Raw genomic sequence first — 12,373 nt, 5'->3', positions numbered from 1 at the left:
CCGGATCTCTAGGCCGGACCCCCAGGCCGGACCCCTGGGGACCCCCAGGCCGGACCCCTGGGGACCCCCAGGCCGGACCACCAGGCCGGACCCCTCGGGCCCTCCAGGCCGGACCACCAAGCCGGATCCCTAGGCTGGACCCCCAAGCCGGACCCCTCGGGACCCCCCAAGCCGGACCACCAAGCCGGACCCCTCGGGACCTCTAGGCCGGACCCCTAGACCGGCCCCCTCGGGACCCCCAAGCCGGACCCCTTGGGACCCCCAGGCCAGACCCCTCGGGACCCCCAAGCCGGACCCCTAGGCTGGACCCCTCGGGACCCCAGACCGGACTCCTTGGGCCCCCCCCAGGCCGGCCCCTCCAGGCCGGGCCGCCCCCTCCGCTCCTCCCCTCCCCTCCCCTCCCCGCAGTCGGTCCGGGAGAGGGAGGAGCAGCCCTGGAGGGCGGGGCGGCGGCGGCGGCGGGGCGGGGTCCCCCGGGTGCCCCGGGTCCCCCCCGGTCTCCCCCGGCAAGGGCCGCCTCGGCCATGGCCCCCCGGGACGAGCCCCCCGCCCGGCGCCCGTGACCCCGGCCCACCCCTCAACCGGACCCCCCAGGACCGGACCCCCCAGGAGCGGACCCCCAGGACCGGAGGAGGAGGAGGAGGAGGACAGACCGGGCCCGGGACCCCGCCCCACCCGGGTACGTGGCCGGGGGATCGTGGGGGGACGGCATGGTACTGATGATGCTATTTCTTAAGCGCTTACTATGTGCCGAGCACCGTTCTAAACGCTGGGGAGGATACAAGGTGATCAGGCTTGTCCCACGTGGGGCTCACAGTCTTCATCCCCATTTTACAGAAGAGGTCACCGAGGCCCAGAGAATAATAATAATGATGGCATTTATTAAGCTCTTATTGTGTGCAAAGCACCGTTCTAAGCGCTGGGGAGGTTACAAAGTGATAGGGTTGTCCCACCGGGGGCTCCCAGTCTTCATCCCCATTTTACAGATGATGTCACTGAGGCCCAGAGAATAATAATAATAATAATAATGACAGTTATTAAGCTCTTATTGTGTGCAAAGCACTGTTGTAAGCGCTGGGGAGGTTACAGAGTGATCAGGTTGTCCCACGCGGGGCTCCCAGTCTTCATCCCCATTTCGTAGATGAGGTCACTGAGGCCCAGAGAATAATAATAATAATGGCATTTATTAAGCTCTTTTTGTGTGCAAAGCACCGTTCTAAGCGCTGGGGAGGTTACAAGGTTATCAGGTTGTTCCACCGGGGGCTCCCAGTCTTCATCCCCATTTTACAGATGAGGTCACTGAGGCCTAGAGAAGTGAAGTGACTGGCCCAAAGTCACCCAGCTGACAAGCGGCGGAGCCGGGATTTGAACCCATGAACTCAGATACCGATGATGGTATTCGTCAAGTGCTTACTATGTGCCAAGCACCGTTCTAAGCATTGGGAGGGATACAAGGTCATCAGGTTGTCCCACCTGGGGCTCGCAGTCAGCATTCCCATTATACAGATGAGGTCACTGAGGCCCAGAGAAGTGAAATCAATCAATCGTATTTATTGAGCGCTTACTGTGTGCAGAGCACTGTACTAAGTGCTTGGGAAGTATAAGTTGGCAACATACAGAGACGGTCAATCAATCAATCATATTTATTGAGCGCTTACTATGTGCAGAGCACTGTACTAAGCGCTTGGGAAGTACAAATTGGGTCCCTGCCCAACAGTGGGCTCACAGTCTAGAAGACTTGACTTGCCCAAAGTCACCCAGCTGACAAGTGGCAGAGCTGGAATTAGAACCCATGACCTCTGACTCCCAAGCCCCGGTTCTTTCCACTGAGCCACCCTGCTTCACATGCTGAGCTCAGGGGCCCCCTCGGGAACCCCCCCCTTCTCTCAGCGCTTAGAACAGTGCTTGGCACGTGGTAATTGGGGCTTTGTGGAAAGAGCCCGGGCTTGGGAGTCAGAGGTCTTGGGTTCTAACCCCACCTCTGTAACTTGTCAGCTGTGTGACCTTGGGTAAGTCACTTCACTTCTCTGGGCCTCGGTGACCTCATCTGGAAAATGGAAATTAAGACTGTGGGCCCCCCACCCCACGTGGGACAGCCTGATTACCTTGGATCTCCCTCAGCGCTTAGAACAGTGGTTGGCACATAGGAAGTGCTTAGCAAATACCATATCATTATTATTATTATAAGCGCTTAACAAATACCATCATTATTATTAGTAGTATTATTCTCACCACCCCGGATGAGCAATTCCTAATGAATTTCGAGTGGAGCCCCCCAAACACTCACTCACACACTCTCTCTCTCACACTCATACTCATCCCTTGGGAAGAGGGTCTGACTGGGGATAGGGGTGTCCACTACGGCTCGTTTCCCTATTTTTGCTTCCCAGGGCCGGAGCTCTTGAAGAAAAATCATGTTAGGGATTCCCCCCTCCCCCCGCAAATCCTGGGCACCCTAGAGAGCAGTTTTCCCACTCCTTCCTTCCAGATCCGTGTGCGGGGGGCAAACTAGTAAGGAATTTTTCAAGGAAGAACCTTGGAAATACATCGGGGGCGTTGTGAATTATGAGTGTAGGCGTTATTGTTGTGTTGTACTTTCCCAAGCGCTTAGTACTGTGATCTGCACATAATAAGCGCTCAGTAACTACAATGGAATGAACGATTGAATGCCAACACGTGAAAAGTCAAACAGCAACCAGGTGGCTAAGATGAAAACTGTTTGCAAAACAGCTTCTTTCGGGGCTGATTTTTAAGGACAAGGTTACGGAGGATCGTTCTGATAGGACCCTGGGAAGAAGAGATACAGCCGAATGTTTTTTGTGTTGTTTCGGTTTGTGTTTTTCTTTTTTTCTGATAGGGAGATGTGGCCTTAGGCTACACGTACCTGTGTCTTTGCCCTGAAACACACTGTTCTCTGTCGGTTCAATTTCAAGTTGTTAGTTCATGAAACATCCTTTTATACGTATACTGTGTGACAGCGAGGTTGGGTGTTCGGAAAGGCCGACGTCCCATTAGCTTAATCTCTGTTTTGAACTTTGAGACTCTACCCTTGCTTTTTCCTCAGTGGGTGAAAGTCCAACTGAAACTTCCAGAATAAATACGTGCCTTGGAAAAGATGAACTAGAGAGGGAAGTTTAATGGACCTTCCAAGGGTCCTTCAGTCCATCGTTAGCATTTTGGATGGGGCTGTAAATCCAGTTTAAAGGACAGGCCATAAACCAGGCTTAATGAGGCAAAGACATTTCTCATCTTCCTACGAAAACCTTCCTTTGCCCGGCATCATCTTGTGAAATTAGTAAGAATAATGCTTGATTGCTTTGTGTAGAGTTCAGGTCAGCTCCATGCTCATGTAGATGCTTGACAAAGAGCAGCTCAGATTGGGACTGTGGTGGAAGGTAAGAAATGGAGATACATAAGGTAAACAAGAGATAAGGAAGCTCATTATAGGCATCTGCTAATTCTGTTGTTGTTCTACTCACCCAAGCACTTAGTATACAGTGCCCTGCACATAGTGAGAGATCAGTAAATACCATTGATTGACAGGGACCAGAAATATTTCAGAGGAATGTACAATGGTGGTCCTTATCCCCAGGCCCACATAATAATAATAATCATAATAACAGCGTTTATTAAGCATTTACTATCTGCCACAAGCCCCGTACTGAGCACTGGGATAGATACAAGACAGTCAGGTTGAACACAGTCCTTGTCTCACACTGGGGCTCCCAGTCTGAGTGGTAGAGAGAATAGGTATTGAATTCCTATTTCACAGGTGAGGGAACTGAGGCTTAGAAAAGTTTAGTGATTTACCCAAGGTCACACACAGCAGGCGAGTGGCAGAGCTGGAATTAAAACCCAGATCCTCTGACTCCCATTCATTCAGTTGTATTTATTGAGCGCTTACTGTGTGCAGAGCACTGTACTAAGCACTTGGAACTCCCAGCCCCGTGTTCTTTCTGCAAAGCCACACTGCTACCCATTAACCCATTTCTCAGATTCTTATTACCGAGGCATAATGATATTGCTAGTAGAAATGGATACCACGTTTCTTTTCTTTTTAAAATACAGTTTTTGTTTTTACCATTTTTAGTGTACTGTCAACATACCACCTCTGACCAATTATGCCGATGATTTGGTGGACTCTCATCAGCAAGGCTCAGGGACAGCCAGAAGTCCATAGTTAGTTTGTGATGTTTATTAAGCTCCGACTTTGTGCCAAGAACCGTGCTAAGTGCTGGTGTGGATACTAACAAAGCAGATTCATTCGATTCATTCATATTGAGCGCTTACTGTGTGCAGAGCATTGTACTAAGCGCTTAGAAAGTACAATTTGGCAACAGATAAGAGACAATCCCTACCCAACAACAGGCTCACAGTGTAAAAATCAGTCACCATCCCATGTGGACTTCACAAGCTAGGAATAGACAGATAAAGGTAACCTTAATGAAAGCTTGAAATAACTACAAGTAAGGGAATGGATTTTGGAGGTGAGAATCATCAGTCTCTACCCCTCCAAGTCAACCGTCCTTTGTTACAAACCCTCCGCACCCTCCCCAGCCTTGTAAAGGTCATAAAGGTCCGTAGCTTTGGATGCCAAGAGACCACTGTAGCCCTGCTGGGCTGTGCCACCCTCTGGGACAACGCTGTGGGCATGGCCTTGTACCATCAGTCAGCCAATAGCATCATCTGGGTGTTACCTCCAAGCTACAGGATGAGGGAAGGGCCCGAACCGCCACATTTATTACCTGATACATAGATGTTCTAAAGCCAGTGTCTGGAGGAAAAACTGATGCAGGACCAGGATGGCCGGGACAGACAGACTCCTTTGCCTAAGCCAAAAAAGAGTCCCCTGAGGTACTGTCTAGTTAACACTTGATTGTTAAGTGGTGCTTATTCAAACCAGACCAGGCCTCTTTCTTCACCTTCTCTCTATTGTATGACCTCTCTGTTGGCCATTTCTTTCGCCTGTAAGACCTCTGCCAAAGGAAATATGAGAAGAAACTGAAGCCCGTTCTCTCTCCTGTTTTAGCAAGAGGATTGTGGATTTTCTTTGACTTTTCCATTATTCAGGTTCACACCGTTCCATTTCCAGACTTAATTGAAAATTGATTGTACTGTACATTATTACTCCACTTGGGGAAGATACAGACCTAAAACCATGAAATAAGAACCGAGCTTTCCGAAGGAGGAAAGATTGGCTAGGATGCGAAAGTGTCTGGTTCGTCTGTTTCTTGATTGTTCGGGTTGTTTTTCTTGCACTGTTTTCTTTTTCTGTCTAAATGTGTTGAAGCAAACAGGTTAAGCAGAACAAGGAGGAAGGAAATTTGCTGTGGGGTTTCGGTTATAGCTTCTCCTGCTTTGAATGATCCTGAGTCCAGCTGTTCTTACTCTTCCTGAGGGGCACGGAGACTCACAGCTGCACAAATTGATCGGGACTAAGAGGGTCTTACTCTGGCCTTATTCTTTCTCCCACTTCCCTGCCCTGATGCTTCCCAAGTGCCTAGTACAGTGCTCTGCACACAGTAAGCGCTCAATAAATACGATTGAATGAATTAATGAATAATGCTCAGGAGCCCCGATATCTGAGTGGTGGCCGTCCTATGGATTTAGCCTCCCGGGCTGTCTTCAAAGATAAAATGGGTGGGGTGGGGGGGAATGACCGCAAGATGGGATGGAATAGTGAACTGGCACTGAATTCACAGAACCTGCTCTCTTTTTGCCTTGCCCCATCTTGTGAATGTAAGAAAGACCCTCACGTTGAGGAGTTGAGGAGCAGAGTCAGCCTCACATTGCAGTTATAATAATAATGGCATTTATTAAGCGCTTACTATGTGCAAAGCACAGTTCTTATCAGGAAATCCTGGTAAGAGAATGGAGAGGTGGGGGAAGAGGTTTAAGACGCGGAAGCGCTTTGATTTCAGTCTGCTGCCCGGCTCTGAGGGGCTACTTGTTCCGAGTAACTAGAGCTGCTCAGAGCCAGATGCCATCCGCACTGGCCCACTGCCATCTTCCTGGTATTCTCAGTCTTGCTTGGAAGCAGACAGGGTGGTAGGGATGTGGAGAAGAGCCCTCGCCCTTTTTTCCCAGGAAGCCCATCCCCACTTGGAGAGGAAGTTCCAGCTGCATGATTTTCAAATTCAGAAAATCCATGCTCTGCCTAGACAGGCTTTCCAAGCATATGTCATCAAGGGTACTATCACGTCTCATTGAGAGGTGGAGGCAAGGCTTGGAGGGGAGACATTTCTCAGGCCGTTTACTTATGAAAGATTAAACACTGCCGGTTGCTCTTCAAAGCTGAGGTTTGAAAGTGAAGTAGCTTCCGTGTGTAGTTCAGGCGACATGGATTTCTGAATTACATGGGAGAGTGTTTACACAGCCTCCAGTCTTGACTTTGAGAGCTTTACTATCCCTGAGTTGAGTAGAATATCAAATCAGAGTATTTCTGGCATAACTGGGGCAATTCCAGTTTCAGGTGTGTTTCCTCTTATGAGAGGACTGAAATCCAGATAGATTGGGTGAGAGGCAGTTTCTTGGATTCTGGGAGCTAACTGATGAAAGGGGATGCGTAACTCATTTTCGGCAAATGGTAGAGTAAGCTTGTGGAGACGGGAAGCACCAGCTTGAGATTGCTCCCGGTCAGCTCAGATGTGACGTGATTCTGGCCAAGAGCATGAAGGGGGGACTGAAGGGCCCAGGAACTTCTCCTCTGGTCCTGCCCACTCTGGACTCTGGAGACTGACCTGAAGCGTACTCCCAAACTGGCAGCAGGGTGAAGGGCAAGACTAGGAGTCAGAGGAAGAGGCCAGAGGGAGAAGGAGGTGGAGGAAACGCTCTAAATGTCCTAGTTCAACCTGCAGGTGGATTTTTCGGGGTGGGTTCGGGATGGGGCAAGAATTTAGCCCAAGCTTGTTCAATCTTCATGGTTTGGGCACTGCTAATGTTAGGTTGATGTTAAGGACTAGATTGACACCTTTCCAACACACAGAATCCCAGCCAGAATGTCACTTTGTAAAATGAACCTCCCATGATACGGTCACTCTCACAGGTGGTCCTGCTCACACCCCGGCTGGGCCCGGGCCAAGAACCCTCGCTGCCAGGCTCATGCTCTCTCAGCCCCTGGCCTTGACCAAGACCCGTGTATCTGCCATTTCCCCTTCTTTGCCACCTGCTCCGTTCTTGCCGGGGTGGCGAGGAGTCCAGGTTTGTCAGGTGCCTAGGTCCCACTCTGGGTGCCCGTAGAAAGAGGCGCTCCTGACTGACTGGGCCATCTGCCTTCCATTCTGCAGGGTGGCCATAGCTGACCCTGGATCCCCACTGCCCCCAAGCACGGAGAAATAGATGTGGGGGAGCTGAGGGCAAGTGAAAGGCTGGGTGGGAATGGTGATCCTCCAGGTCCCTGGTGCTTAAAGAAAAGTCAAACCATTTTTGCAAGGTCTGTTATTTGGGGGAGCAGTATGGTGGCGGGGGAGAGTTTAAGGGAGGGAGTGGAAAGCAGGATCGATCTGATAAGGTCCGTGGCACAGGTGCCATTTGAATATCTCAAGCCAAGGTCATTTTGGAGTGTGTATGAGTGTGTGGCCTCCGCTGTGTGACACTCTGAGGTGGATGCTTATCTCGCTTACCGTTGTAGCGGCCCTGCTTAGGTCCCAACCCTTTCACTCCACCTCACAAAGATAACGGAGGCCACATGTTAATGCACTCAAGACCTGGAGATTACATGTTGGGTCCAACTGTCCTTAGTCCAGAGGGATTTCCAGCAATGAGTGTGAGAGTCCCTGAAACAGCCCACCTCCCTGGCAGACTCTGGCCTCAGATGCCCGGATTTGAGTCCTCTCGGCCATCTCTGCAGAGGCAGTGGTTGGGCCAGCAGGAGCTAGGCAGAGCCCCACCTAAATGAAGCTGGGGAATGACTGCGGCAAACGGCAGTGGATGTCGGGTCATTTATTCATTGTCGCATTTATTAAGCACTTACGGTTTGCAGAGTACCATACTAAGTGCTTGGGAAAGTACAATGCAACAGTAAACAGTGACATTCCCTGTCCACAATGAGCTCCCAGTCTAGGGAGGGGGAGACAGACATCAGTACAAATAAATAAAATTGCAGATACGTACGTAAGTGCCATGGGGCTGGAGCTGGGGGGAAGCAAAGGGAGCAAGTCACGGTGACAACGGAAGGGAATGGGAGATGGGGAAAGGTGGGGCTTAGCCTGGGAAGGCTGGGCCCTCAATAGGCCTTTGAAGGAGGGGAGAGTAATTGTCTGTCGGATTTGAGGAAGAAGGGTGTTCTAGGCCAGAGGCATGACGTGGGCCAGGGCCCTGGTTGGCGGCTAAACAGGCCAGATGGAGGCGAGAAGCGAGGTGAGGTAGGAGGTGTGGGGGGGGGGGGGGGTCGGGTCCCAACCAGCGTCCCTGCCACCCCAACACTAGCCGACTTCGTGGGGTGGGAGAGCGATGGCAAGCCCACCCTGCTTGGAATAGCTCTCTTGTAAGCTGTTCTTATATAAGACCAGTAAGCTTTTTTATTCATAATTCTATGTTCTAATCCCTCTTGCCTTTGAGACTGGGTTTACAGTAGCAAACTTCCCAGCTACTACCGCCCTCTTTGCCTAAGATAGCTGGGAAGTTTTGACTACACTGGGTTTTGGGGGCCGGCATTATGATGCTCTGTAAATCCAGGCTGAGTGTTTTTTTTTGGAGCCACAGCAAATCTCTATACAAAGAACCCATTCAGAAACAAACCTCCAGATAGCAAGACTGTCAGTCAGACATATTTATTGAGCGCTTACTGTGTGCAGAGCACTATACTAAGCACTTGGGAGAGTACACTCTAACAGTCATCAGACACATTCCCTGCCCACAACGTGTAACTTAATAGAGTTTTTTTCAAGACTTCCGTGCAAAGAATTTCCATGCTACAAATCCTCTTCCCTTCCCAGTCTGTTCCTTCTGAATCATTGTAAAGTTCCTTTCACTGAGTTCATACTTATCCAAGGTCAGATCTCAGTGTTACCTTGTTTGTTTCAAGTTCACCTTAAGGGTGTTCTCTTTGGACATGTTCAGACAGCCACCAGAGAGGCTCACCCCTTTGGTTTATTTATTCCAAGACCCATCCTGTGTTGCAAAGTAGGGGAGCATCCTGCACTGAAAAACACAGTTTCTGTCCTCAGGCTGTTGAAAACAGCTCCAGACATAGACATTTTTTCTTGTTTTTCCAGTTAATTTATTTAGCAAATTTGGGACTGCTCCGTATTTGGGAATTGGAAGATGAATTGCATTCAGGTTAGGACAATTAGCTGATAATTGAAGCATTTGACCGGAAGATTGGGTCTAGAATCTAGCTGAATGCATTCACACGGCTCACGTAGATTTGACTCATAATTTGTTCCAATTTAGGCCTCCAAACAAGCTACGTCGTGCCAGTTACTACTCAAAAAAATCCTTGTAAAATAACGGCTACTCCTAAAACAGAAAACGGTCTAGAACTCATCTCCCAGACAGATGCCAAATTAAACCAATTACTTGATCTAGACAAGGATGGTTTTATCAGTTCATTCATTTAAGCAAGATATAGTCACTTGGAAAACAAATCCTACTTGGAATTGCCATTTTTCACTTAAATCTAAGGTCTGGAGGGCAGGTCTGTAGTGTCGTTACCCATCCTAAGAGAAGCAGTGTGGCCTAGTGGATAGAACATGAGCCTGGAAATCAGGAAGACCTGGGTTCCAATCCCAGCTCCACTACTTGTCTGCCATGTGACGTGGGGCAGGTCACTTAACTTCTATGCCTCAGTTTACCTCATCTGTAAAATGGGGATTAAAACTATGGGACCTGGGCCGTGTCCATCCTGATTAGTTTGTACCACCCCAGTGCTCAGTACAGTATCTGGTACCTAGTAAGTGCTTAACAAATGCTATAAAAAAACCGAGCTAATGCTTTTAAAGAGCTACCATTGCAAGCTATTCCTATTATATATAAAATATATTATAAATTTCTTACGCATTTTAGTGTCTGTCTCCCCCTCTAGACTGTAAGTTCGTATGGGTAGGGAATGTATCTGCTAATTCTGTTGTATTGTACTCTCCCAAGCACTTAGTACAGTGCTCTGCACATAGTAAGCACTCATTAAATACAATTTATTGATTGATTCCTATGCCTAAGCTCAGAATCATGCCATTTCTCTCTCTGGGTGCCTTGTGGTTTCCTTTCCTCCTGTTTAAATTGTAAGTCCCCTGTGGACTAATAATTAATAAAATAGTTAACTCTCATGTTATAAAATCTGCAGGGATTTTTTCCCAAGGTCTAGCGCAGTTCTTCCATGATTTGGGGGGAGGTTAAACATCACAGTAGATGCCTGGTCCATTTCAACAGCAGCAGGAAAGAAATCCTTAGGCTAAGAAAAGATGAATAGTGGGAGGATGTTTCTGAAAGAGGCTCCCTGCCCTGCTTTTCTCTGTATAGCTGTTTGTAAATCCCCTTCCCAGTCACCAGGAACAAACATTCCTGAGGAACTTTAGCCTTGTTATCAGACTTGGATCCAGAAGTGAGCAATTTTTAGATCTTTGGAGAGATAAGTATTGTGTTTGGAGGGAGATAGGGAGAGATTGTCATACTTGGCGTCAAAGATATTGCTACTCTGATTATCACCCATGTCTGCAGGTGTGGGTGAAAGAAATGACCATAGTGCCTAGTGACATGACATGTACACTTGTAGATAATAACAATAATAATAATAATGGTATTTGTTAAGCGCTTACTATGTGCCAGGCACTGTTCCAAGCAGTGGGGTAGATACAAGGTTATCAGGTTGTCCCACATGGGGCTCATAGACTTAATCCCCATTTTACAGATGAGGTAACTGAGGCACAGAGAAGTTAAGTGACTTGCCCAAAGTCACCCAGCAGACAAGTGGCAGGGCTGGGATTAGAACCCATGGACCTCTGACTCCCAAGCCCATGCTCGTCCCACTAAGCCACGCTGCTTCTCTTAATATTTAATAGATTCTAAATTTAATGAAAGTTTTAGCATTTGGAAACATGGTAGACTGTGGTGCAGCAGCACAAAAAAAGCTTTTCTTTTGCATTAATAGTAATAATAGAAGTAGTACTAGCAATTATTGAGTACCCATTATATGCAGTACAGTGTACTGAACACTTGGAAAGTACAAAACAAGCAAGGGACACATTCCTCTCCCACAGAGGGCTTGCACTCATATCAGGGGAGGCAGATATAAACATATTACACATAGTGTAATCATGCATTATATGATTTCAGACAGTGCCTTTAGTCACAAACACACACTGTCTATCTCTGTCACACAGTCAATCGATCAGTGGTATTTATTGGTACTTACTATGTGCAGAGCACTGTACTAAGCACTTAGAGTACACTACAACAGAATTTGCAGACATGGTCTCTGAGCGTAACAAACTTACAGTCTACAGCTTACAGTCACCCACACACAGTATCCCCACCTACAGCATCACCTTTGCAACCGAAAAGACAACTTTGTACACCCGTGGATCATAACACACTGTTTCTCCATTAGTGGTAGCAACTTTTGAGTCTGTGCCACCAAAGAAACCACTGTGGGGCTGATGGCCCAGTCCATGAACTCACAAAGATTGTCCCTAACCCTGCTGCATCTGTTTGTAGTACCTGGAATTTCTCGTTGGGGTATCATAGTGTCAACCTGACATATTCTTGAATTGTTTTCAATTAGAGGTGAAGTATAGCAGGGAACCAGCCATTCCTTTTTACCTGTCCCTTTCCCAGTGTAGCCAACAGCATGCAATGAATGGTTGGTTAAAGGTGTTCTATTATTGTATCAAGCGCTTACTGTGTGTCAAGCACTGTTTTAAGCAGTGGGCTAGATACAAATTAATCAGGTTGGACACAGTCCCTGTCCCCATTTGAGGCTCACAGTCTGTCGGAGGGAGAGCAGGCGCAGAGAAGCGAAGTGACTTGCCCAAGGTCACACAGCCAGCCCTGGGCAGAACTAGGATTAGAACTCCAGGTCTTCTGACTCCTGGGTCTGTGCTTTTTCCACTAGGTCACGCTGCTTCAACCTTATCTAGTTTTTGTCCTTTTCTCTCAGTCCCTCCCCCTAAATTCACATTCCCTTCCCCAGTTTAACGCAGAGGAATCTCCAGAAACAGGTCAGACCAGTGAAAAGCAAGTTTCATTGACTATAAGGAGAGATTTTACCTTTCCTCCTAAAAGAGCTCATGTGAGTGTCATTCAAGAGCTTCCCACTGTTCCCTGGGGAAAAAATTTTGATCTAGCATCGCGTGACTCATTTTTTACCTGTGAAAGTTGTTGAAAATGGGGGAGGAGGAGGAGGGTACTGACCTGAGGTGAAAAGGTGGGGCCCTCT

The 12,373-nt window shown here is 48.2% G+C and overlaps 1 protein-coding gene across 1 annotated transcript in view; it reads left to right on the top strand.

The window, feature by feature from the left end:
* Window positions 1-621: 621 nt before the first annotated feature.
* ST3GAL6 (ST3 beta-galactoside alpha-2,3-sialyltransferase 6) overlaps window positions 622-12,373 on the top strand; it is a 52,909-nt gene continuing 41,157 nt past the window's right edge. Inside the window, exon 1 of the mRNA XM_038766352.1 lies at window positions 622-679. The gene's annotated coding sequence lies outside the window, so the exon portion shown is untranslated. The remainder of the gene's footprint in view (window positions 680-12,373) is intronic.

Source organism: Tachyglossus aculeatus, chromosome 24, assembly GCF_015852505.1.
Source record: "Tachyglossus aculeatus isolate mTacAcu1 chromosome 24, mTacAcu1.pri, whole genome shotgun sequence".
Taxonomy (NCBI): Eukaryota; Metazoa; Chordata; class Mammalia; order Monotremata; family Tachyglossidae; genus Tachyglossus; species Tachyglossus aculeatus.
This window is presented reverse-complemented; position numbering and strand designations above follow the sequence as displayed.